The 25738-nt window shown below is 38.1% G+C and overlaps 1 long non-coding RNA gene across 1 annotated transcript in view; it reads right to left on the bottom strand.

Annotated features, from left to right (window-relative positions):
* Positions 1-24259, bottom strand: part of LOC306988354 — a 34247-nt gene extending 9988 nt beyond the window's left edge. The window contains exons 1-2 of the long non-coding RNA XR_013795384.1: positions 24140-24259; positions 5089-5199 (exon numbers count right to left, since the gene is read on the bottom strand). This is a non-coding gene — a long non-coding RNA (uncharacterized lncRNA). The remainder of the gene's footprint in view (positions 1-5088; positions 5200-24139) is intronic.
* Positions 24260-25738: the final 1479 nt, after the last annotated feature.

Here is a 25738-nt window from a genome sequence, read left to right as displayed (position 1 = left end):
TTATTAAGGCTCTTGCATTAAAGCCTAATTTAAGTTTACTTGACCATTTTTTACCAACTGAACATTAGAATACAATGGGCTGTTTACTGAAATAGTGTATCTATTAAAATGGGCTGTTGCATAACTTTGGATATATAATTTATACACAAATATTTACATTTCGATCATTAATATAAATTATCAAACTGTTTTTGTTTTTGAAAGAAGTCTCTCATGCTTACCAAGGCTGTACAATATATATATATATATATATATATATATATATATATATATATATATATATATGTGTGTGTGGATATAAATGGCGATTGAATGGAGTGCAAATGCTGAAAATAAATTGTAATATTCACCATATTACTATTTTTACTGAATATATATCATATATCATATATATATATATATCAAAGTAGCGACAAAGTAATGAATGATGAACAATCTGAAAATGAACAAAATGGATTTTGAACAATACCCGTTCTTGTCTAAGGACAACTTTGATTCACTTTTTTGATCCACATCAAATGTTGATAGTCTACGTATATAGTGGTATATAAACATCAATTAAATATAACAGTTTAGGGTGTTGTTGGTGGTTACCAGGGTGTTGCTATATAGTTGCTTTATGATTTGGGTTGTTTAATTTCGAAATCAGTGTGGGGCAATCTTTCGCCCTCAAACGAAATTCCAGATTATGTGGATTCCTATTGAAATGACTGGATTTTTGCTGTAAAAATTCACATACCATCTGTAAATGTGACAACACCATAAGTCTATAGTATGTGTTTTATACTTTTGCCTGTTTAATATCCAAAAGGCAAAAATTGTACATTCATTCCTTTAGAAAAGTAATAGCACACCATTCAGAGTCATCATTCATGTCCATAGCACAATAGTGCGGGATGAGTTCCACACCTCGTTTAATACTTCGGGTCTATTCGATAAACTGAATGTCACATTTCCATTGGCGAGACCAGAAATAAAGCTCCTTTCAGCTCCAGTTTCTCATTCCTGAGGTATTTGTCTTCTTGACATGTTCCATCGTTTATCATCTCAACGCATTACTACACCTTGAGATTACCACATCTTCCCTCAGGAGCCCTTCTCCATTAGAAAGATCCAGAATTCTCCCGGACAAAGGTCCGTTTCTGCCCGATGAGACTTCCAGGAACGCGGCTCAAACGGATGTGCAACCACAATCTGAAGCCGCCAGCAGCTTTGCGGCCATAACATCCATCACTCAGGCCGGGGGAAGGTCAGGCACCACCTCTGATGTATGTCACAAAGCCCCAACCCTTTGTTTCCCCTGCGGGCAGCACACCTGCTTTTAAAATTCATGAAATCATCGCTCCTAAGGTGCTCGTTTGTCACCTCTGTGCTCTTTCACTCCCTTCTTCTGTCTTTCACTCTATTGTCAAGAAACGCATTAGGGGAACTTTAGCAGCCGTTGTGGCGGCGAGTAACCAGAGCGTAATTTGGTTGTAAAAATAAAGGTTCCAAAAGGGGGAGGGGGGTTTGCAGCAATGACATTAAAGTACCATGTTTGCTTCCCAAAAAGCTTTCAGTGAACAGTTCTTAAAGAACCACTGCTTTTCTTAGTGTGAATAACATTCAACTTTTGTCCTGCTATTTGTGTAATGGAAAGGTTCCATAAATGTTCAAGATTCTATATAAACCCAGACAGCAACATAGTGTCGGCCCAGATCCGGGCCACATCTGGTACCAGATTAATGGTGCGCTCAAGACATCTCATAAAGATCGTATTTACGAGTTGAGCGCACATGAACGCCACAATGTCGTAAATACGAGTGGGAAGCTTTCTTTAAGCCCCGATCTTTACGAGTTGTGGGCATGTCACTGAGAAACATGGCGGAATACTTAAAGGTATTTAGCAGTGTCATTGCTAGAGTTTTCTATTTACAGCGAATTAAGCTAATTGCTTACACAGAATATGATGGCGTTATAATATAACAATGTAATATTTAACGATAAAGTTTGCAGTGGCTTCATAAATGAATTAAAAACATTAAAAAAACAAAGTACACCTGATGCACATTTCTTTGTTCTTCATTTTCTAGAAGTTTAAGAACCTCACTGTATTTTTGTGTAATTAGTTAAGAGAAATGTACACCACCATCTTACGACGAAAGTGACTTAAACGCACCTGTTGTCGTAAACACGACTTCCCACCTCGTAAGTACGCACTTCCCAGGAGGACTTGCACGCACCCTTAAGCCCTATTCGGACGGGACTAGTTTAGTTTATCGTAGTTTTTGTCCAACTCCATTGACTTGTACCTCACAGCACATCCAATACAAGTCAATGGAGTTGGACAAAAACTACGAGAATACCTGTTGGAAAGCATCTTTTGCAGAGATTTTTGTGTGAGCATATCAGTGAACACCCCTGACCACTCGGTGAGTTTCATGTCTTTGTAAACGAAAGTTTAATGCGTTTTAGGAAGGATATTCCAGTGCACCTATGCAGCCATTGTGGAGGTGGGGGGGGAAAGCAAAAGAAACCAAAAATTCTCGGGCCAGCAGCATCTGTCCAAATTTTTATCTTAACCGTTCTATTTCATCAGAAACGATCTGAAAACAGGGCTTTAATTGTAAAATACCGAACTTGTCCTTTAAGTGTAAAATACAGAACTTGTCCTTTAAATTACATTTACATTTATTCATTTAGCAGACGCTTTTATCCAAAGCGACTTACAAATGAGAACAATAGAAGCAATTAAACTAGCAGTAGGACAACAGTATGTAAGTGCTTTGACCCTTCGCAGTTCAATCTAACGTAGTACTTTTTTTAGTTATGTTCGTGATTGTGCTGCATTCACTCACAAAAATGTGAGTTTTAAATATTTACAGTAGGAACTTTACAAAATATCTTCATGGAACATGATCTTTACTTAATATCCTAATGATTTTTTGCCATAAAAGACAAATCGCTAATTTTGACCCATACAATGTGTTTTTGGCTATTGCCACAAATACACCCGAGCGACTTGTGATTGGTTTTGTGATCCAGGGTCACATATGGTGAATATTACAATTTATTTTCAGCATTTGTACTCCATTTGATCACCATTTATATAAATGTATCAATCATATATATAGTAGTCAACATTTGAAGTGAATCAAAACCTTTCATCAAAGTAGAAACTAAGTAATAAATTATGAAATAACCTCAAATATCTTTTTTCCAAAGGTGGTTTCTGTCATTTGCTGTCGTTTTTATCACGCTGGTGTAAGTTCAAGTGTCTGTTTTTAAAATAAGTTTGTTTTTAGTTAGTTACGTGATGCTATAAAAACGGTGGTGTAACGTCAATGATTGGCAGCTGTGATTGACAGGCTCTCTGAGCGAAGTAATCACTGAAGCACCAACATACTTTTTTTCGGGATCTTTGGAGGACTGAGGAGTATTTACTTTATTTTAACAAGCCTTGTCGTACTGCAATCAACAGACATCAAAACTGGAGCAGAACGAAGGAACGGAGCAGACATACTGTAGGCCACTTGAAAAGTGCAGGTAAAGTGTATTCTGCGAGAGTGGGGGCGGGGCCTCGATTTCTTGGCTTTACTTCCTGCTCACTACTGCGCAGGTCTGGTCCTGAGATGGATACTGCGCAGACTCAAGTCCCAAGATGTCAGCGCCATATCGGGACAATGGCGGCTTCAGTTCTCACCAATGGAAAAGATCGAAGGGGGCGTCGTCCATCTTTTTTTACAGTCTATAGTGATATCAGGAAGCAACATAATACACACATGACGACAGGAGTGACGGCGGTGTGTAAATCGTGTTACTCCTCCCACCTCTGCTAGTTTTACTGAGATATCTTATCCCGTGCGATTTGGCCATTAATATTACAGAAGTCCTGTGGTAAAATTACATTACTCCATCTACCCTTGTAAAGTTAATCCCGCCCGAATAGGGCTGAAGAGTGTATTAGTTCATCCCAGGACAAAAAGGTCACATGGTGACGCACAAATATTTTAGATCGTACATTTAAATGTAATCAAGACACGTGAAAGCTGCAGATTGAATTTGTAACGAGTGCTCGGGGCGAGACGGAAGCAAAGTTTATCATACAGTATTTTGCATTACTAAAAACATGTTTCACACTTTTCATGCGGATCACCTGGCGTGTCAGGAGCACATGAAGATAAATTTGCTTCTCCAGAGAGCGCACATGGTCACTAGAGGCTTCATTAGCCCATTTAATGAAAGCAGGGAATACAGTGCCTGTAGAGCAACTCTTCTCATTTTCTTCTCTCCAGCTAGATGTGTGTAATGTGTGACTGTACCGCTGGTGTTGACTCTGTTCCAAACCCTAGCAAGCTGTCTATGCAAGCAGCACACACTGATATTAGGAATATTTAGGAAATGAAACCAATTTACTCATTAAGAAACGCTCGTTTTTTTTTTGTTCGTTTTTTTCTTCCAGATCAATCAATTTATGCATTCGTATATTCTAAAAAGCATACTATGACATTTGTCATATCGGAAAACAAGACCAGATAAAGAAAGGAGACTATTGTTTAGATGGCTTAACAGCACACTCATGTTACTTGCTAAAATGCTAATTCTGAAAAACCACACAAACTGCCCAACCAGCTGACAAAAGCACAAAAGAAGAGCTGCAAACCAGTTTAAGCGGTTTATTTTCTTCCAGGTAAACTCTATTGGATCCGTCGTGGATTAATTGTCCAATAAAAGCTGTTGCCTATGTAGAGTGCTTCAAATCAGCCATTTATGTGGTTCCACCCTTGTTAGCATGTTTCCTTGTAAGGTACTAAGGTACTAGAAAACAAGGCAGCTCACTAGGTTGATGAAATGTCTTGCTAGTTGAACCGTTCTTCGTATACAAATAGGCATAATCAGCTGAGAGTAGATGCACTGTAGCCTTCAGTGTGTGTGTGTGTGTGTGTGTGTTGTTCAATGCCCTCCATTTTGTGACTCATTTCACCCACAATACAGTCAAGCCCCTGCTTCTCGTGATTAGCACTATTATTAAGACGCAGGATAAGCACCATACATTATGCAGAGACATTTATAAATACACATATCGTCTCTCCCCGCCTCTTTGTTTACCTGGTTGCATTCTTATGTGCAAGAGGCAAAGTCTGCGCCAACACACATCGTAGTTTCAGGTGGAGCTGGGCTGAAGGAAAACATTATTTTCCTGCACTATACGTGCGTTTCCTGTAAACCGAACAAAGCATATAAGTGACATGTCATCTCTGATGTGCATCACCAAACACTATTGTGGAAATTGTTTTGTTATCTGCTTGGCTGGGTGTTTTCAACTTGGATTATACATTCAGTGAAGTTTCTTCCTTGATTTCTTTGTATTTTTCTTGCCTTCAAGACTATAGCACAAACAATTAAGCGTAGCGTCGATTCTGGCAGGTCACGTTAGTCAAGCTCGCAACAGCTGACTCTCAGCTGATCCATGTCTACCTATAGGAATACAACGCCTATCACTAGCCGCGTTTCCATTACAGATTTGCACAAAACTTTTGCGATTTTTTATCTAAATATCGACACAAAACTATTGAGCAATGACGGTGTTCCCATTAACCGATGTTATGCTACTAAAACGTAATTTTTTCCTCTCGCGATAAGTAATTTAAAAAATCATGGCAACGGACGCTGGTAGGTTTATATATCACAGCCACCGCAATAGACATTATTATTATTAACGGAAGGAGACGTAGGTGTGTGTTATCCAAGCATTAATGGCAAGGAAAGACCCTTATACTGTGAGCGGCACATATGAGGAGTTTCTCACTCATTTCTGCTTCAAGCTCTTGATTCTGGCATTTCTTTGAGGTTTAGAATCCAGTATTCCTGTAATTCTTTTGTCTTTTATGAATTTAATAAACAACTCTGTCTCATATTCTGTTTGAACACACCGCGCCTTCTAAGTCAGGTGACTGTAAATGCGCAAAAACTGTTTCCATTGCAGTTTTGCGAAATATTTCTTTTTCGATTTGCCTGAAAAACCACCTCAAAAACAACCGCTCATGCAAGCGTAAAAACTTTTTTTGCGATAAATGGGAGTTTTCGCGAAATTGACGTGTAATGGAAACGCGGCTACTGTATACATATATAAGCTCCTTTAGTATTATCAGCAGCTATCGTGTTTCTCAGGAGCGAATTACCCTCCTCCCTCCCCAGCTCCTCCTGTCGTCAGTCAGTATGGCATTCTGATTCCCCTTGAATTCCCGAATTATGTTGTACTTTAAAATCTTGAATTAACGATATCTGCAATACATTCATGTTGGTTCTGTTCCGTTTATCATAAGGGGGGTTATTGCTGCATGGATGCGCAGGGAGTTCTTGTCCAGAACAGAACCATACCGCCAATCCAAACTGTACGCAATTGCCAATCGTATTTGACGATAGTGGTCCTGACAGAAATTAGGATATACAGTTGTCAGACTGTGAAGAAGCATATAATTGATCGAACGATCCTACTGAACGAGTTAGTGTTTTGTTTCTGAACAAATGCTGTGACGATGCACTAAACGAATCAGTAAATGAAACCAGTTTATATATGTTTGGTGTTTCGAGTCTGAACGAATGCTGCAATGATGCGCTAAATGAATCAGTGAACGAATCTATATATAGTTGGTGGTTTGAGTCTGAACGAATAATGTGCTAAATGAATCAGTGAACAAATCTGTATGTTGGTGATTTGAGTCTGAACAAACGATGCACTAAATGAATCAGTGAATGAATCTGAACCAGAAAGCTGCGATTATGCGCTAAATAAATCAACAATAAAAAAAAAACATACTTTTTTTCGGTTCTCACACATAATTTTCCAAAGTAAAGAAAAAGTCAGTGAACAAATATGAAACATGGCACCATTAAGAAACTAAGACATTATTATTCCACAATTCCAACTATCATGGGTTGATACAAAATGTTGTTTTCCTGCTCTTTGCAGTTTTCCAGAACTTTTGAGGCTGTACATAATTACTTGACTTGACCATTTTCTTTGCCAACACTTTCTTGGATTCTTTGAGACCAATGGTAATGGCATTTTCTGCATTTAGATGCTTTGCAATAAAGTTCATGTCAGTTCCTCACTTGCCATGCTGCGATTTCATACATTTTTGACTAAAAATAGCTTTTCTTTCAATCACTCAATCGCAGTCATCTGTATATAAAGATGGGCTTTTTCTAAACATATGGCCACATAACAAAAATCGTGCACAGTTTGCTAGATTAATACGACATGGTTCACCCACTGACACGTTTTGCCCTACTTTCGAAGCAAATAAATAGGCCCACACAAAATCTGCACACTTTACACAATTTCCCCACTGATTGTAGGAGGAAATCTGCTGAATGGCTGTAAATGCGCTAATGGATATAAATATGTTTAATAAACGAACATTGCAAAGAACGTTATCAATGACTGCTGTTAGAAATTAGCATAACGTTGCAGGCAATTCATGCAGCTTCAATGCAAGAATGCCTAAGGAACAGGCCGGTGGGATCCAGGCAATGTCAGTGTGTCTGAATACTATTATAGGCAGTGGAGTCACTCCGCAGCTCATAGCAGAAGACCAAATCACCTCTCTCGAGCCAAACCCGACGACACTTCCTCAAATGGGACAAGACAGGTGGGGTGAATTGCTTCCCTCTCTTTCTCAGTTTCGCCCTGCCTGGCAATTCTCCATCTCATTGGACGTGCATAAGACACACAACCGACAGCGATATCGCCTAGCGGTTTAGAGGGGCCGTTTGGCCATCAAAAGAAAATAAAACTCTTTATTTTGTTTATTCGTTTGATATGGCCGCCTGTGTTCATGTCGGCCCAGATTTTCCGCTCTGCCATGGCAGATCAAAGCAGAATCACTGGCACGCTGCATCATGTTACGACTGATGCTTTTGAAAAGACGCTTGCGATTCTGGGAATTTATCGATGTTTGGTTTTAAGTCGTGTAAAGGCCAAGCAAGGACCGCATTAAATATAAATATTTTAATATTTATATTTTTTTGTTTTCTTTCTTGAAACATAAACCTCATGATATGTTGTTGTGGTTTATGTATAAAAAAGAAATAAAAAAGCTTCTGGCGTGAATCTTTCATTCTGTCAGTATCCATGTGGGTGAGTGACGCACTGTGTTCGCAGCTCTTTGATATAAGGAGGAAGTCATACTTACAAGAGTACAAACATCAGTGGCATGCGGTGGACTTCTGAACTCCTGAAATGAGGAGGCAAAGTCCAATTTCTTTCTTTTTTCTTTTTTTTTTTGTCCAATGTAAATTCATGATGCAGTTCCATTTGATGTTTGCATGTTTTCTGGGTCAAAGGCATATGGGAGAATAAAAATCCGGAAAATGTTGATATTCAAGAAGCAACGTGCCAACTAGGGGACTGAATCCCGCTTTATCCCAGAATACTGTCTGTTCAAGACAAGAAACCTAGCATTGGGGATTCGTTGCTTTTTCCAAACTCATATCGGACCATGACCCCAAAACCCGAGGTACGTAAAGAACCGTGACTTATGTGTACTGTTAAACCCCTAATACATATTGATTTAATGATTGGTTGATTGAAATATTACTTCAGTAAGTACAAATCAGCTCTGTACATTTCTATAAGACACAATCACATGCTGAATATTGGTCACCATGCAATGTGGTGTGGTTGCTATGGTGAAAAATTGCCCCTATAAATAATGGTAGACATTATCCAGCTATGGTTATTGCATTATAAAAGTGAAATGTGGACTTAAACATTATTCTTAGACGTTTTGCACCAATTGGAGTTCAAATAGGTGCCCTTGGCTACAAGTCAATTTTGTACTTAAATCCAATTTTTGTGCGCTTTTTGACCAATTTGACACATTTTTCTTCATGTTAATGGCAAAGCAAGTGTCTATTTATGACAAATGCCAAGTCAGATTGATGTGAATTCTGCTCACACTAGACACACGCCAACAAATTGATCTGTCTATATTTAAAAGCGGCCCAGATCTGAATGGATTTCAGATTCATTGTGATTTTATGATGACGAAAACATCCAACATCTAAAAATCCACCAAGACTTTGTAAGCATGCTGATGTTATTGCATATAATTAATAGCCTATACATTTTAATGTATAGCTACATTCATAAGTAGCTTATATACAAATGCATCAACACAGACAGTTCAACATTACTCAGTTTTACTAATTTCATTTCAAAATGGTTTATTCACTCGGCAAAGCCATTTTGAAGTTCACATGTCAGTATGAGAAGAGCTACTTAACCTACCGTGAAACTTAGAAGTACCCTTTAATAAGACATCATTATCTCGAACAAAGCTCGCGGTACGGCGAAACTCATCATGAGCGGAAGAAAAAGAAGAATATGAGGCGTGGAATAAAGGCTTTTCATTAGCGCAAACTTGAACTCGTCATTTTATGGCCGTAACGATTCCCCCTTTGTGTTTTCTATGGACGGGGGGTCTGGCATTCAAAGCCGCGAACGCACTTCTGCCGCTCAAATTAAACACATGAGGATTGGACTGGACTCGCGATGGGGAGTTAACGCCTCATATTCCACCGTTTTCAGATAATTGCCTTTTGTGGTCAACCTCCTCTTTTCCCCGTTAAACTTGCCTGCTGAGGACGGTCCGTAATGAATCCCCCCGGCTCTAAACCTCCTCCGTCATGCCCTTCCGATGTCTGTGGAGAATGTTTCCCGCCTCTCAGCCTCCTCTCGGATGTAAACCTAGACTTCCATGTTCCCGAGGCGCTGATGTGACTAGTGACCTTTCCTATGTGTACACATTTACATTTCGCGGTGTATATATTCATCTTAGAAGACCATCATTTGCCGTTAAGGGAAGGAGAGCAGTAAAAAACAGTGAAACGGAGAGCAAACTTGAGCTGGCTGCCACTTTTTTTTTTTGATGCAGTTGATCAATGTACGTCAATCAGGGCTCAGCCTAAAGCGACTACGTCAACGTGTCACACCAGAGTCTCTCTTGAGGTTCACTTCACTCAGGAACAACACAGACCTAGTACTGTTGACAGTTTCACATTTGTTACGGATTGTGAAGAAAGTTAAGGTGACAGAGTTCATTTAATTTTGAACAATTTCTGAGAATGTTATTGCATCGGTGTTAAAACAATGTGGCATACACCAGCTTAACCCTATAATACTGCATCATAGCCCTCTGTACATCGATAACATTCCTACTTTTACCAAAACATCTTTTGAATACAATTTAAGGCCCATTTACACCAAAGATGATAACCTTTAGGGTTGTTATGATGTACAGTAGAGGGGAAATGCCTGCAAAAAGTGAGGGGAATTCTGGATTCGGAAAATGTTGTGAGCCAAACTCAAACCTGTATTTCCCACATGAACACCAGAGCTCAATCTTTCGTAGTACAAGCGGCAGACAAAGGCTGCAATGAGTCTTCCATTATTAGTTACCGTCTCTCATGTGAGAGGAGAGTACATTAATACAATATTAATATCAGAAGATTTGACATGATTTACCACCTACACGGCTCACTGAAATTATTTCTTGCTATTTATGTTTTGATGAATGAGTCGTCTAACACACCTATATACAGTACCTCACCTATGAATGCATATGATAAAAAAAGGATTCAATTAACACCCAAATGATATGGAGGGTTTGTGCACTTGGGCACCTAGCGAAACGACCCCATTCCCTTTTTCATGTTGTTGATTTGTTGTCCCCTGATAGCGTCTATCAGACTCCAGGTCTAATAATAAATGCATGAAATCTGCAGGTGCCAGCAGACAGGGAATTGGGCTTTTTGAGGCGCAAAATCTGGTTGAGTTTCACAGTTGCCGACATTCCTCAATAACGCAATTTGGTGGAAAATGTTTCCATGTTCAGGAACAAATCACATGCCTGAAGTTGACGAGTGAAGCATGAGACGTTTCTACGCATCTAAATGTCTTAATTGAATTACATGATATGATAGCGTTAAAAGGAAGAATCTCAAAGCAGACTGGAGATCTTTCTGTACACCTGCACACTTTGACACAGTAATAAAAGGAACACACTGTGTGCACTTTTAAATCATTAAAGGTGACCAGTGTTATTATTTAAAATGCCAAAATATTTTCTCATATCCCAGTTTACTGTACAGAGGCAACTTTTTGAAAATGTTTTATTGTTTATGTGTTGCTTATAAATAAATATCCATTGTACATGCAAGTTTATCGAAGTGTATTAAAATACACATTTAAATTTTTTGACTTTTTATTATATAGGTGTCCCGGCTCTATGGACTCTTATATTGATATTCTGTTTTGTTTCCTTTAATTCCAGTTTCCCCTGCTCTGTTTAGTTTCCATTTCCTTGGTTACTTATTATGTCCTCATTTGTGTCTATGGTTACCTTTGATTTGCACCTGTCTCTCATTATTCTTTTATTTATTCTCTCAGTTCAGTTCATGGTTTAATGTGTGGTTTCCCATTCTACTGTGTTCTCCCAGCGATCCCCTGCATTCTTGAGTTTATAATTAAAGACCCAGAAACAAATCCTGAGGGAGCGATGTCGTGTAGCTGGACAACACCAGTGGATCCAGGGGACTGGATGAAACTGGTAGAAGAGATCGAAAGAGGAAAATCACAGATGGGACTGGAGTATCCAAACAGCTGGATGGGACAGACGGAGAAGGCGTAGATTCAAGTACTCCAGAGGGAACTGGATCCGTGGACCACAGGTTGATGTTCTGGGTAGTGTGTAGAGACTCCAGGAGGATCCAGGCTCCGGCTCTGGTATGGATGTGATGGCTGGCTCTATGGTAGGAGTCAGCTCTAGCATTTGGTCCTTGGCGAGCATGGGCTTGGGCTCAGGGACTGTGGTGAGCTCCTCCACTAACGTGCAACTCTCGGGCCTCCAGTCCCATGTCTCCACCTCTGTCTTTCAGCCCATCAGCTCCGACCCGTCTCTGCGCTCCCATGCCTCCCCTGTAGTTCATCAGCCCTAGGACTCCTCCAGGCTCCATTGTCTCTCTGGCTCAGTCTCGGTCAGTCGTTGCTCGGCCTCCGACTTCCGGGTCTCTAGCTGCACCTCGACCCTCCACCCCTTTGTTTCCACCAGGCTCCTCCTTCCCCGTCGTCCTCACTCCCTCTATCGTCTCCCTGGACTGCCGAGCTCACGTTTCTGCCTCAGTCCAGCGAGCCAGTTGCTTTACCTTGGGATTCCCGGCCTTCGATGTCAGCCTGGTCCGTCGGCCTCTCTGCTCCGCCATGGTGTCTCCCTGTACTGGGTCCTCCCCGTCACCAGCTCCACACCTACATCCAATGCCTATTACTATTTTTACTGTATTTTTATAAAATAAATTCAGCCTTAGTGAGCTTAAGAGACAACTTCTGTTGACCCCAGACTTTGAACGGTAGTGTATTTTGATCAAATTTAACCCCAACAACTTGTAGTTTTGTGAATTCATGCACCCTCATATTGTTCCAAACTTGTGTATGTGACATTGAAAAATCTCTGTTTTTGTATATACAATAAAGATCAGTGAGGAGGACAAATGTTGTTTAGACCCCATTGACTTTCATTACATGGGCAAAAACATTCTTCAGAATATCTTCTTTTGTGTTCCACAGACATGGGTAATGACTGCTGATAAGGAAATGTGAGCCAACTTATCAAACATATTCTGTATAAATGAGCAAAAACCAAAAAGTGTTACAATTATCTCTGATCTTCCCCACCATCTGTCAGTTGTTGTTTTTTTTGTTTATTTTTTTCCCACAGCTAATGCTTGGCAAAACACTGAAATGATGGTAAGAGGGAAAATGGCAGAAGATAAGCTAGGATGCAGCATTTACTGTAATGAAAGTACCTCAGAGGCCAGTGTGCAGTGGCCAGTAGATCAATAGAGCTCAAGAGATGGTCTGGCATCATTGCGACTCCAAGGTTGAGATAATTCACTTTGTTTTCATTTAACTTGACTCTGTGGCACAGCTCACTGATCTACAATGGCTTCCTTAGGGGTTGTTGTTGCACTTGGAATGGGAAAATCTCCACCTTATTTGTCTCCCCTTTTCTAGGTAAGCAGTACCTTTTAGGTAATCATTACCACAGGACTGCCTGTGGAGCATGTAATAGTTTACAATAAGTCCATGATGACAAAACAGCCCCTAACAGTCTAATTTGCATATCATTAGCATATTTTATAGATTTGAGACATTTGTTGCCGGATGCACTCGTCAAGATGATCTGTATGCAGATATGCAAGTGTCTCATTTCTATGATAAAGCCATATGTAAAAGTATGCAAAAAAGGAGAAGGGCAAGGTGGAATGTACAATGCGACGCTTGCGCGCCAACAGCTGCATTAGCATTTATTTTAGAGAGATGCAACAATAGGTTGCATTTGCCACATTCAGTTTATGCTAATATTTCCAGGCGTTGAAAGTCTAATTGCATGATTGGAGTTTGTTCAGTAAATGCTCTTTTGCACTTGGTTTCTCAAATGGTTTGGTTTACAACCCAGATTTTGCATTGAGTGGCGACTCAACACCATTAAAATTGTTTAAAGTAAACAGAAATGTCTTGAAGAACCTGTATTTAACATAATATGGTTCATATTTTCTTTTACTTTGCGTAGTTTTGTTAATAGTTTTCGAGGATGAGGACATGTAACACAGGATGTCCATGTTATCAACTATCGAAATTTGCTAATTTATTAATTAAAATGTAATTCACACAGTACATATGATGACTTGAATACACCTTGTAGCGAACATAAAAAATGCTAGCTTGATATAATTATATATTTTTTATTAATTAAACGATTAACATTTTAAAAGAATAAAGACATATTTCAAGTATTAAAAAAAAAAATCTGCCAAATTACAGTCATGTGACCAATCCTAACCCAACCAGCAGTCCTGTGGTGTAACCAACTTGCATAAACATATGAGAGAACAAAAAAAAACATAAAACAAGAAATGTATATCACAACACAATTAGTTCAAGTAATAAAATGTCATACGGTATTAATAACTTGATATTTCATGATAACTTATTTTAACCTTTTCTTGAAAATAGTTTAAATGATTTTCATATCCAAATGAAACCAATATAGTGCATACATAAACTACATTTCTAAGAACTTGGCCATGTGTTTTAAAATAGTTTTTTTTTTTTTTTATCGTTCCCTTTTTTTCTCAACCAACGAATGAAAACCACTGATTAGTTTACTGCTGTGACATTCTTAAAAACACTCTGAATAGCAAAGAAACCCATAAGGTTGTGAGAAATGTGTGACTAAGATAAACAACTCTCTCGTCGCTCCAGTGTTTGCACCACTGTGTTAAGAAGCATGCAGAAACTTTCCAATTAGTCTCACCAGACCTGACACTGTCTAAATAGTGAAGCTGTGCTAATCCTGTCAGTAGGAGACCCATTTGTGCAGTCTCCAAAAGTCAACGTGCCATTGTAGCAGCCAAACATAGCAGACGGCCAAATTAATTGTATCAGTGCCTGACTTTCCTACAAGCCCTGATGTTCTCAAGTCTTCTCCTTGTATAGTATATCCTTTTCAGTCAATACAATGTCTCCACCGCCGGACTAGAGGCGGCAGTTGGAATTCAAGTCACGCAGACTACTCTTTTTTTTTTCTTGAAACGTGGAGAAATAGCTTTCCTCTGACACCTTTCTAAGACAACCATTGATTTTCCATTGATGTGCTGGAGGGGAGAAAGGAGAGGGTGGATCAAGCTTGGAAGTCATGAATGGAGCCGTTCCTATAACACCTAGCAGAACTCATTAGAATCTCTGCTTTTTTTTATTTTACAAGTTTGTTCTCGTCTTCCTTTCATGCAGAGCTTTCATATTACTGCAAAGACAATTACAGTATATATGATCATCTCCTCATTACATAGCCGGTCCCCTGCGTTGAGGCTGTCTACTTCACTAACAAGTGAATTCACAGAAAGAAACCGTAGTTGTTCGCAAATTTCCGCAGGTGAAATCCAGTCATTTCAGTAGAAATCTACACAATCAGGAGTTTTGAGGAATTTTTCCACAGGGACACTACAATATACTGGCTGATGCGATACTGTAGTAGATGGTAGCATAGTTATAATTTTCTCTCTAATATTATCTATTTTGTAAGTAAAGAAGTTCATAAAGTCATTACTGCTATGCTCTTTGGAAACTTCAGAAGTAGAAGCTTTATTTCTTGTTAATTTAGCCACTGTGCCAAATAAATACCTAGGGTTGTGTTTGTTTTCTTCTAAATAAGCAGATCTGGCAGTTTTTAAGGCTTTTCTGTACGCAATCGTGCACTCTCTCCAAAAATTCGAAAAACGTCTGGCTGCTCTCTTAAGGGCCCGAGTAGGGTTGCCACCCGTCCCTTAAAATACGGAATCGTCCCGTATTTACAAGTAAGATGATGCGTCCCGTATCAAATCAATAAGGGACGCGATTTGTCCCGTATTTTACATTAGGCCCACATATAGTTGAATAAAAACATAAGGATTTTGCAGTATGGATAATACTAATAGCAAATATAAAGAAATCAATTTCTTAGTAGAGAAGCTCATTGCGTGATTGCATTTAACGTCTTTGTTTCTATAGCGACTGAGTCTCGTGAACATGCGCTGTAAACCTGAAGACACTGAAGGTGGCAACCCTAGGCCCGAGTGTGCTCATTGTACCATGGCGTTGGACTATTTTCTTTAATCTTCTTTAAGTGCAAAGGAGCAACTGTGTCTAAAGTGCTGGAAAAGAGAGAGTCAAAAGTTTCTGTCGCAATATTGAGTTCTTTTATGCTATCTGGGGTATTGAGGAGATGAAACTGATCAGGAACATTATTAATAATGCAAACTTTAGTGGCAGAAGTGATAGTTGTAACATATTTGTACAACGGAGTCGGCTTTGCAACCTTGGCTAAATGGAGTATACACAAGACTATGATCTGAGATGTCAACGCTCTGCTGCAAAATTTCAATGGCATTAACATTGATTCCATGTGACAATATTAGATCCAAAGTGATTATGACAACGAGTGGGTCATGACACGTGTTGTCTAACTCCAATAGAGTTCAAAATGTCCCTAATGCCAATCCTAATGTGTATTTTTCGTTATCTACATGTATATTAAAATCACCAACTATTAGGACTTTATCTGCAGCCAGTACATAACTCCGATAAAAAATCTGCAAATTATTTAATAAAGTCTGTATGGTGCCCTGATGGCCTGTATACAGTAGCTTGCACAAATGTCAAGCGCGGTTTATCATTTACACTGGATAGTGATATATTAACCCTCTGGAGTCTAAGGTGTTTTTGGGGTCCTTGAGATGTTTTGACATGACCTGATATTTGTATTTTTTTCAGTTGCTTATAAACATATTAATGGCAAAGGTGTAATTACACTCTATTTAGCACGAACATGACTATCATAATATGTGAGCAACATGTATGTACATGTTTGCATTTTTGAGAGAATATTATTTATGCGTGGTTATTCAAAAAACTCAAACTTAAATGTTCTGATATAAGACCACAAACGACAAACTTCACATATTCCCACAATACTTTTGACTAATGGATCTTGTCGGCTAGAGTATTTACTTCAAAATGATCTGAAAATCATCCGGGCTAATCGTTCACATTAAACAATAGATTGATTTAAATTTTGTAAGACACTTTTTGTTTGGAAAGGCAATATGCAGGGGGGGCGTGAATGATCCAACAAGGTCATGAATAATGTCCTCATTCACACCTGGAGACAAAGACCTGCTAATGCTGCATACTAATGAGCCTTTCACTGAGTGTGTCACTGAGCCACACATAATGCAAAGAATGCAAAGACAACACACACACACACACACATATATATATATATATATATATATATATATATATATATATATATATATATATATATACATACATACATACACACACACACACATCTACAGAATTGGTTCAGAGTTGGAAACATCTTGAAAAAAAAGTGTATTTTTCCACAAACTGTGTAGGCCTATGCTTGCAAATTGTATAATATCCAAGGTAAACATTTCTAGTAATTGTGCAGTTAATTCTCATTCGTATTTTCAGAAAGTTTTGGATTATGTAGGCTATCCTCTCCCCAAATTTGTCACTAATAAAACACAAAAATAATTTAAAGAGAAGGCTTATATTGACCTTTTAAGATTTTGTTTGCACCTTGGAAATTAGGTTTTGATGTGGCAGTACAAACTTTATAATCTATCCAAAACGAAATGTTGTCTTTCATATTTCGTCTGTAACATATCGTCTTTTATAATATAGCCTATATTAGGGCATAAATGTTAATTTGCAGTTTAAAATGTTGCTTATACAAAGACATTTTATTTCAACGTATTCAGTCGATTTTTACTCATCTCAGTAGGCAATAGATATTTCATTCACACACACAGACACGCGCGAGCTGTAACGTTAGTAAACAAACGCATTAGCGATTAGAACAAAGCACTTACTGATGATCTGCAGCTGGATCCGTTGTTCGGCTACTCCAGCACGTTTGAGGTAAAATTTCCAGGATAATCACGATATTATTAGCAGAGCTATTCCACACAGCGAGTGTGTTGTCCAGCTGTTGTGGGCGTTGACTGGTTTGCATGTGTTGCTCCAGATTATCTGCGTTTGAATAGCGCGCGCTCTTGATGGGCGTGTCACATTAGCGGAGTAATGAGGTGCCAGAACGATAATGAGCACAGCTGATCTCTCGCTCTTTTTATATAGATTACATAAACAGAGAATATTTCTTTTAGTTTTGAATTAGATAATTTAAAACTACACACTTAAATGATTATAGAGAAATATATCTCATGTCTGAGTGAATAGTATTCGCTGAGTTTTGTTTGAGTTTAGAGAAGTGCTTCAGAAAAAAAGTTCACGGAGACGGAGAGGCATAAAGCACTCCCTGTTTACTTTCTTTATTTTACAAAAGCACAATGTTTTATTTCGATTGTAAGTGGACACATAAAAAAGTAGACATTTAACAGCTTATTTTTTCATATTTCTTAAGTCTGTATGACCAAAACCGACGGAGTATTTTAGGTCTATTTTGCTGCTATGTAAAAAAAAACGAGCAAAACGCGCCCACGCGTTTGCCGACCTCAGGGGGTTAAGCACCAACACTTCAAAATAATTATATTTGAAACTAGACTTTCTCAGTAATTCTTAAGATATCACTATAGATTACAGCAACACCTCCCCCTTTGCCTTTCAGACGTGGCTTGTTTTTAACAGTAACTTGGGGGGTGAACCTCATTTAAAGTAACGTAATTGTCCGGTTTTAGCCAGGTTTCTGTCAGACACAACACGTCTAGGTTATAATCTGTAATCTTATCATTAACAATAAGTGCTTTCGAAATAAGGGATCGAATATTCAGCAATCCGAGCATTATCATTTGTTCATCTGTATTATATCAATTTTTTATTTATTGAACATCGATTACATTTTTACCCTTAAATGGGTTAGGGAGTTTTTTTGTATTTCCTAATTCGGGGAACAGACACAGTCTCTATATGATGATATCTAGGTGACAGAGTCTCTATGTGATGGGATTTATCTGACCTCAGTGACTTGAGACGGCTGGTTTAGCCAGTCTGTCTGCTTCCTGACCGGAGCCCAACTTAATGTTTGAGCTCTAAGACTATGTGCCATATTACTAGAGGGAAGAGCAGCAACATTCCCAGGAGGAATGAATACCATCTCTTTTCAACAGGTCAAGTCTGCCCCAAAAACGTTTCCAATTGTCTATGAACCCTATATTATTTTGCGGACACCACTTAGACAGCCAGCCATTGAGTGATGAGAATCTGCTAACTATCTCATCACTCCTGCGAACAGGAAGGGGGCGAGAGTAAATTACAGTGCCTGACATCGTACTTGCTCGTAGCAAGGGAACTGCCATACAAGCTAACCAAAGTGGCCCCATAAATTTGATCATATTAAATTCCCAATTATAGCATTGGGAAAATTACTTTGCAACCTGCTAAGCTACAAGCTACTTGTATTTTAAGCGAACATTCAAGTTACTCTTTTTAAAATGTAGTTAGCTACACTACAAAGTAAATTGCTGAATTGGGAAGTGACATTTTAGGACATTTTAGTCTCTGTTTGTTTGGCTGTAAAGCAGTGAGAAAAGCAGAGTTAAATAGCGTTAGCATTCAGCATTTTGTTATGCTACACTGTTTTTTATATATATATATATATATATATATGTATATATATATATATATATATATATATATATATATATATATATATATATATATATATATAAAACAGCAGAACCACAGAAGAATTTAGTCAGGCTAGTAGCGTTGTTACTCCCCAACACTAGTGATTTATTTGAATTTGGATTTATAAAAAATTGATTTAACATTGGCCAATTGAATATCAACATTTAAAGAACGTCAGCTATTAATCAGAAGCCTGGTAGGTCTCTGTATTTAATATTTGAATGCCGTAGCCTTGGGCATTGCCGTTTCTTTGCTCACAGTGCTGGTAGATTTGCAAAGTTTTATTCAACGATACTAGCATATCATGATGTTTAATGAATGGTTTTGGAAAATAGCTCCAGAGAGAACTCATTTCTCTACCCTGAGCCGGCTTCTTATTTATACACACTGCTCTTTGATTCTTCAAGATTGGGTGCATCCGAATTCATTTAGTTTTCATTCAGTTGTCCTTTGAGTGCAACTGCAGTCAATATCCCATTTTTCCGTGCTTCTCTTTTTCTACAGTATGTAATATGCAGCGAATTAGTCTAGCCAGCTGTTCGCTGGAAACCAGACGCCAAACAATGTCTCATCCTCTCACCAACTGTGAAGTTGCGGTGGAGTAACCCAGCAAGGCATCATTAGCATTAAAGTGTCGTCTCCTGCCTTCTCATTCCCCTCTCCACCCTGATTACGACCTGTATCAATCATTAGCCCGCCGTTCTCCTACCTATGCCTCCTACCTCCGTCGCTTCCCCCTTTAGTGCGCTTCTGGCGCTCACTAGCAGCAGGGGAACTGCCATGGTAGCGACCCATAGCGCTGTTAGTCTCGATGCCCTCTGCCAGTGTGCCAGCCAGGGGGCTTAATTACACTTGATTACCTGCTGGAGTGTCTGCGGACCACCGGTCGGCAGCGGGGAACTGTTTGATAGCACAATTAGTTGCACTAGGAAAAGCCCCAAGGACTTTAAGATGTTGCACGTCCATTGCACCAACCTACAGCTAGTACATGAGTCCTTCATTGTTGATTTCTCCGAAATTCCATTGAATTGACGCCTGCTTGTTGATGATAAGTTTTTGAATTGATGTCATTTTTAGTCCGATTTGGGATTTGGGGGGTTGACGGTAAAGTCAAACAATCCTTTCCTTTCAAATCTCTCACATAAGCAATGGTTTGGAAAACTAGCCATAAAGTCAACATGAAATGTAGTGTGCAGCCCGTTTTAGGTTTGTGATGTGGAATCTGTTTTCAGGACATTCTTTGAAAAAAAGGTGGGAGTATATAGTTAATTATATAGGAGTTGATAGGATTGTGAAAAGTGGGCGGTACATATTAGAATGAAGTAAGATGGTTAAAGGGGAGGGGCTGAATCACAGTGAGTTTGGTGATGTCATCAGAAATGGAAAGTTGTTTAAGAGGTGGAGCAAGTAATATCATGTTGATTAAAGAATACATTGCTGGTTTTGTTAAGGCGAGACACGGCAGGCAAAAACATGTTTTTTTTTTTTTCACTGGTCAATTTTGAGATTTTGGGCTATTTGTCTTCAATAACATGTCTTCTTTCAGACTTGTGGTGAAAAAAAAGTCCCAAATACACATTTAGGTCTTTATTTTACTACACTGTCTATTTGGGTCTGTAGATTTATCCGAAATTCAACAAAAGTTGTCGTTCTAAATCAACACGCTGCTCCGCGATCTCTCTCTGTTTCTTTTAATCTCACACACCGCTGGAAAGCTCTCTCTCTTCTGTACAATGCTGTCGGATCCAAATATGGTAATTTCCTTTTTATCAGCAACCAATCGTGAAAGTACAATGGGCATTTAACTCTAAAAGCGAAATCTCATTGGCTGATGTCAATTTCTGACAACGTGATTGGTTCAGATGCATCACGTGACGTGCTCTGACATTTAGATGTGTGTTTTTGACTGTTTTTCTGTTCAGTTGAAGGCCACAAATGCTGTGTTTATACGTTTTGATGTGATTTAGGTGGTTTGTATTGTTGTTGCTAATGGTTTGATGAGATATTGTGTCAGTAAATAATTGTTTCCACTAAAAAAGTATGAATTTTTACATTACAAATCTTTAAATGCCTTTTTCTCTAAAAGAGTTTTTTGTCATTCTCCAGTAGAAACATCTCAGCCTATGTAACACCGATGTACACCAAACTCTCCAGTTATACACTTAGCAGTATTCTGAAGATATGTTCAGAGGGATTTGTGAATAAATCATTCCTGGCCTGATTTATGTGACATTTTATTTAAACAAATTTTTAAAAGATTCTTTAAGGCTATGGACAGTATATTTAGATTTCCTAGGTAATGAAAGCATATATCCTGAAATCCCTCTGAACATTTTTTTTCATTTTGTGTGTAATCAAAATGAAAAAAGAATTTTAGACCTGGCTTTATCATATGTTCAGATCTATCTACCGAAAATATATGCAAAATTGCGCATACTTAACGAGATAGCCTAATTTGCATAATTAAACAAATTTCAAAAAGTTTTTTATGAACTTGTGTAAGTAATCAACTGAGGAAGTTTCATGGTGATATCTATTATTTAAAAAATGTACCCTATTCACCTGTAGTGTCTCGCCTTAATTGGGAATTAAATGGATCATGAAATAAGGCTGTACATATCAGAATGAAGAAAAGTGGTTGAAGGGGAGGGGCTGAAAAGTATATGATTGGTGATGTCATCATAAATGAAAAGTTGGATTAGAGGCGGAGCAAATTATTATTTTGATTACAGATTACATTGCTGGTTTTTATTATTGGGAATTAAATGGATCATGAAATAAGGTAGAATATATATCAGAATGAAGCAAAGTGGTTGAAGGGGAATGGTTGAAAAGTATGGTTTTGGTGAAAAAAAAGTTTCAAAATTGTATTTTGATGAAAGATTATGTTTCTAGTTTCGTTAATTTGGAATTAAATGGATCGGGGAAAAAAGCGTCCAGTACAAACTTGATAGAAGGAGAGGACGGGCTGAAAAGTAAGAGACCTTGGTGATGATGATTTTAGTTTTTGCACATTAATGAAAGATTCAGAAACGGAAACGTGCGTGAAGAAAACGAAAACCAGGTCCATTCTGATTTCACGTTTACTTTAACATGCTAAAATGTATGCGGGAAAGAGAGGAACAGGCTCATTATTACCAGCTCTGCAGTCGGATACTGGCTGGAGTCCCATCCGATTAGAGGAATGAAATCTCGCCACTTTAGCGAAGGCACTGAGCCCGTTGAGCCGAACTTCATTAGCATACTGAAAGAGACGCAGGGCGTTTTGGGCAAGCACCGCCCTGCCCTAATGCCTGCCTCAGTACTAATTAGTTTTGATCAGTGAAATTGACTTTGCTGATAAGAGAGTTGTTTGATGTGCCGCCAGCTCTGACTTTGTTTTCATTCGATTTATTATTTCATCTGTGTATTGTGGCTGCTTTCTCTGCCTGTTTTTTTTTTTTTTTCATTTTATGTGCCCCATGCGGCAGTTAATTGCAAACCTATTTTTCTGCCTTGTTAATGGCTTTGATGTGTGTTTCAAATTGTCTGAATTTTTCCAGATAGCAGAATTGACAAGTTTTCAGAGCTGTGCTGCTTGATCTAGCCTAACCCCATGTCAAGTTGGCATGTTTAAAGGCTGAAATACACAGGGCGATGAACATTATTCAAAACAGGTGACCTATAATCAATCATATAATGAATAATCGTGACAACTAAATACAAGGGAAAACACAGGAAACAGGAAAACAAAGAGAAGCACTAAAAACTAAAAGTCCTTGATAATGAAACTAAGACTGAACGTGACAGTATAGGAAAATATTTTTTTCTGTTTAAGTGATTTCCTTTAGATGTTTCAGGGCAACGTTGTACTAAAAACTGAAAAGTTTTTTCTCGCGTACGCATAATTTTTAATTTTAGTACAACATAATTTTTCCGCTTACAGATGACAACATTGTCAAAACGATCCCGTTCTCACGGATCCGCGAAAACAGCTAAAAACACTGTATTATTCATGCCAGGCCAGTAGGTGGCGCTGTCACTTTGTAAAGGAACAAAGTGACAGATATAGAATGTGCTTAACTAAGCGTTCATCTATAGAATTAACATGTAATACACATGTGCAAGATGTCACTGTTTTCACAAATTCATGTTTTTGGAGACGGAGACAATAACGGTCTCATTTTCAAAAACGTGCTCTTTGAAACCCGATTTCAAAAACTTCAGTTTCCAGGCCCCCAAAACGGTGTTTGTTGTATAAATAAACGGCCAAAACAAATTAAACGTTTTTTTATTTTTATTTTTTTTAACGGTTTCGTGTAAACAGACGAATTAAGTGCATAATGGATCATTCCTTGCTGGGTTCAAGCCCTGAAATTTTATATACACCGCTATAGGATACACCACTCTACAGTAATTTGAAAGTGATTGCAGTACCAGTTTTGGCCACAATCTTGCATATGGTTCATTTAAATATTACAATCATTTTTGTTAACTGAAATAAGGCTAAAATAAAATAATAAATGAAAAACTTTAAAAAGCTTAAATGAAAATTAGAATTGTTGACTTGGCAACTAACTGAAATAAAATAAGTTTAAATGTAAGTATGACTTACATACTTACAACCACAAAGCACAAGGCCCATTCTGATTCCACGTTGACTTTAGCATGCTAAAATGTATTATTTATGTTTCTGATCTCAGATAAACACGGTGTAAAACATGATTTAATGCAATGGTTTTTGGGAGCATGCTTTGCACTGATATATTTATCTACAGTGTCAGATTTCAGACCACCATTTTATTCCAAACTAAAGTCACTTTTATATTAAAAGCCGAATGTTAAGAATAGATGTCTCACAGGTGTCCATGTTTATTTGTGTTTCATAGACATGTGTGTGTCACTAACCTGCTTTAGCTGTGTTTTACTCTGCGAAGGAGACTAAGAGATCGTGCCGCTGTCAGTCACGTGAAGCTCACTGTGTCCTCGGGCTCCCTGGTGCCGGGACAGCTGTTGGAGGAGCAGAAGACACCTCCTCTGACAGGACAGTGATCTCTCGGCCTCCAGGCTGCAGTAACACTACACCAGCCAGCCAGCTGAGAAACGGCCCAACGTCCTGTGCCAAATGCCGAATACAAACCGCTCACCCTCACCCAATTATCCATCTGGCAGCCACCGTACACTACTATTCTCAGTGTCCCCAATGCCCTACACTGTAAAAAAGTATCGTGATTTTAACGGTAAAAGACTGTAAAAATGCTACAGTGAAAAACTGTTAATTGGTTAACAGAAAGTTTCCTTACTATATACGGTAAATAACTGTGATAGATCTAATGGTACATTTAATGTAATTTTACTGTAAAATGCCGTTAAATTTACAGTTTTTGAAAGTGAAAAAGAACATATCATTGTATAATTTAGAGTGAAAAACTATCAATTGAAATTCCCACAATTCCCTGTGTGACACTTCACATTTGATGTATTTTTGTTGAAAAAACTGTTTCTTCATCAGTTATGTACATTAGGGTGTTCTGTTACATTTAATGTTGTTAAATGAATGTTTATTGCATTTTTCAAATTTAATGTGTGTTCATGTTAACGTTTGTGCGAATCACACTGTGCAGCTTCTATCTATTAGTATTAACTTTCTTGTGGAAGAGCTGCTTGAGATGAGCTTTGATTGATTATGTGACTCATCACTGCTGTGCTTGTCAGTGTATTACAACGGTACAAAACAGATATTAATACTTCAATAGGTCGGTAAATTAACATTTATATCAGAAAATGAAATATGGTTTATTACTGTAAATTTTAAGTCTGTAAAACCGAAATGTGGCTACCGTATTTTATACGGTAAATTTCTGACAACCACAGCTGCCAGTATTTTACGGTAAATTTCTTTATTTATTCTTTTTTACAGTGTAAATATCTTATAACTGTATAGGTTTTTCCGTTCCGTTCTTCTATATATAAAAGCCATGACCCGTAAACAGACGATACATATAAACATTTCCTTTTCCAAATACTTTGGGGTTGGTATGTCATGTTACATATCACATGACAGGCCTGATGTCCAAAAATAACGTCCATTATTGTTTGTGAAACGTACATGCAAAGTGACAAAAAAAGTAAATAATTATTGGTACTGTAAAACTTATTTTTACTGCGTCTCTGTTACTGTATATATATTACATGTTCTTACAAGCAACTAACCTAAAACTAAACCCTACCACTAACCCTATAGTAAGCACATGTTGTTAATTAATCTTACTCAGTACTTATTACAGTATGTATAGTTACACGGTAACAAGAGCACCTTAAAAGAAGTTGGTTACACTTTATTTTAAGGTGTCATTGTTACAGTGTAATTATATGAGTACTGAGTAAGATTGAACAACTACATGTACTTACTATAGGGTTAGGGTAGGATTAGGATTTGGTCGAGGGTTAGTTGCATGTAATTATGTATAATTTACTGTTATTACTATAAGTACATGTAACATATTG

The sequence above is a fragment of the Phoxinus phoxinus genome (genome assembly GCF_949152265.1).
Source record: "Phoxinus phoxinus genome assembly, chromosome: 20".
NCBI classification, from domain to species: Eukaryota; Metazoa; Chordata; class Actinopteri; order Cypriniformes; family Leuciscidae; genus Phoxinus; species Phoxinus phoxinus.
Note: the sequence above shows the minus strand (reverse complement) of the source record. Positions and strands in the feature narration are given on the sequence as shown.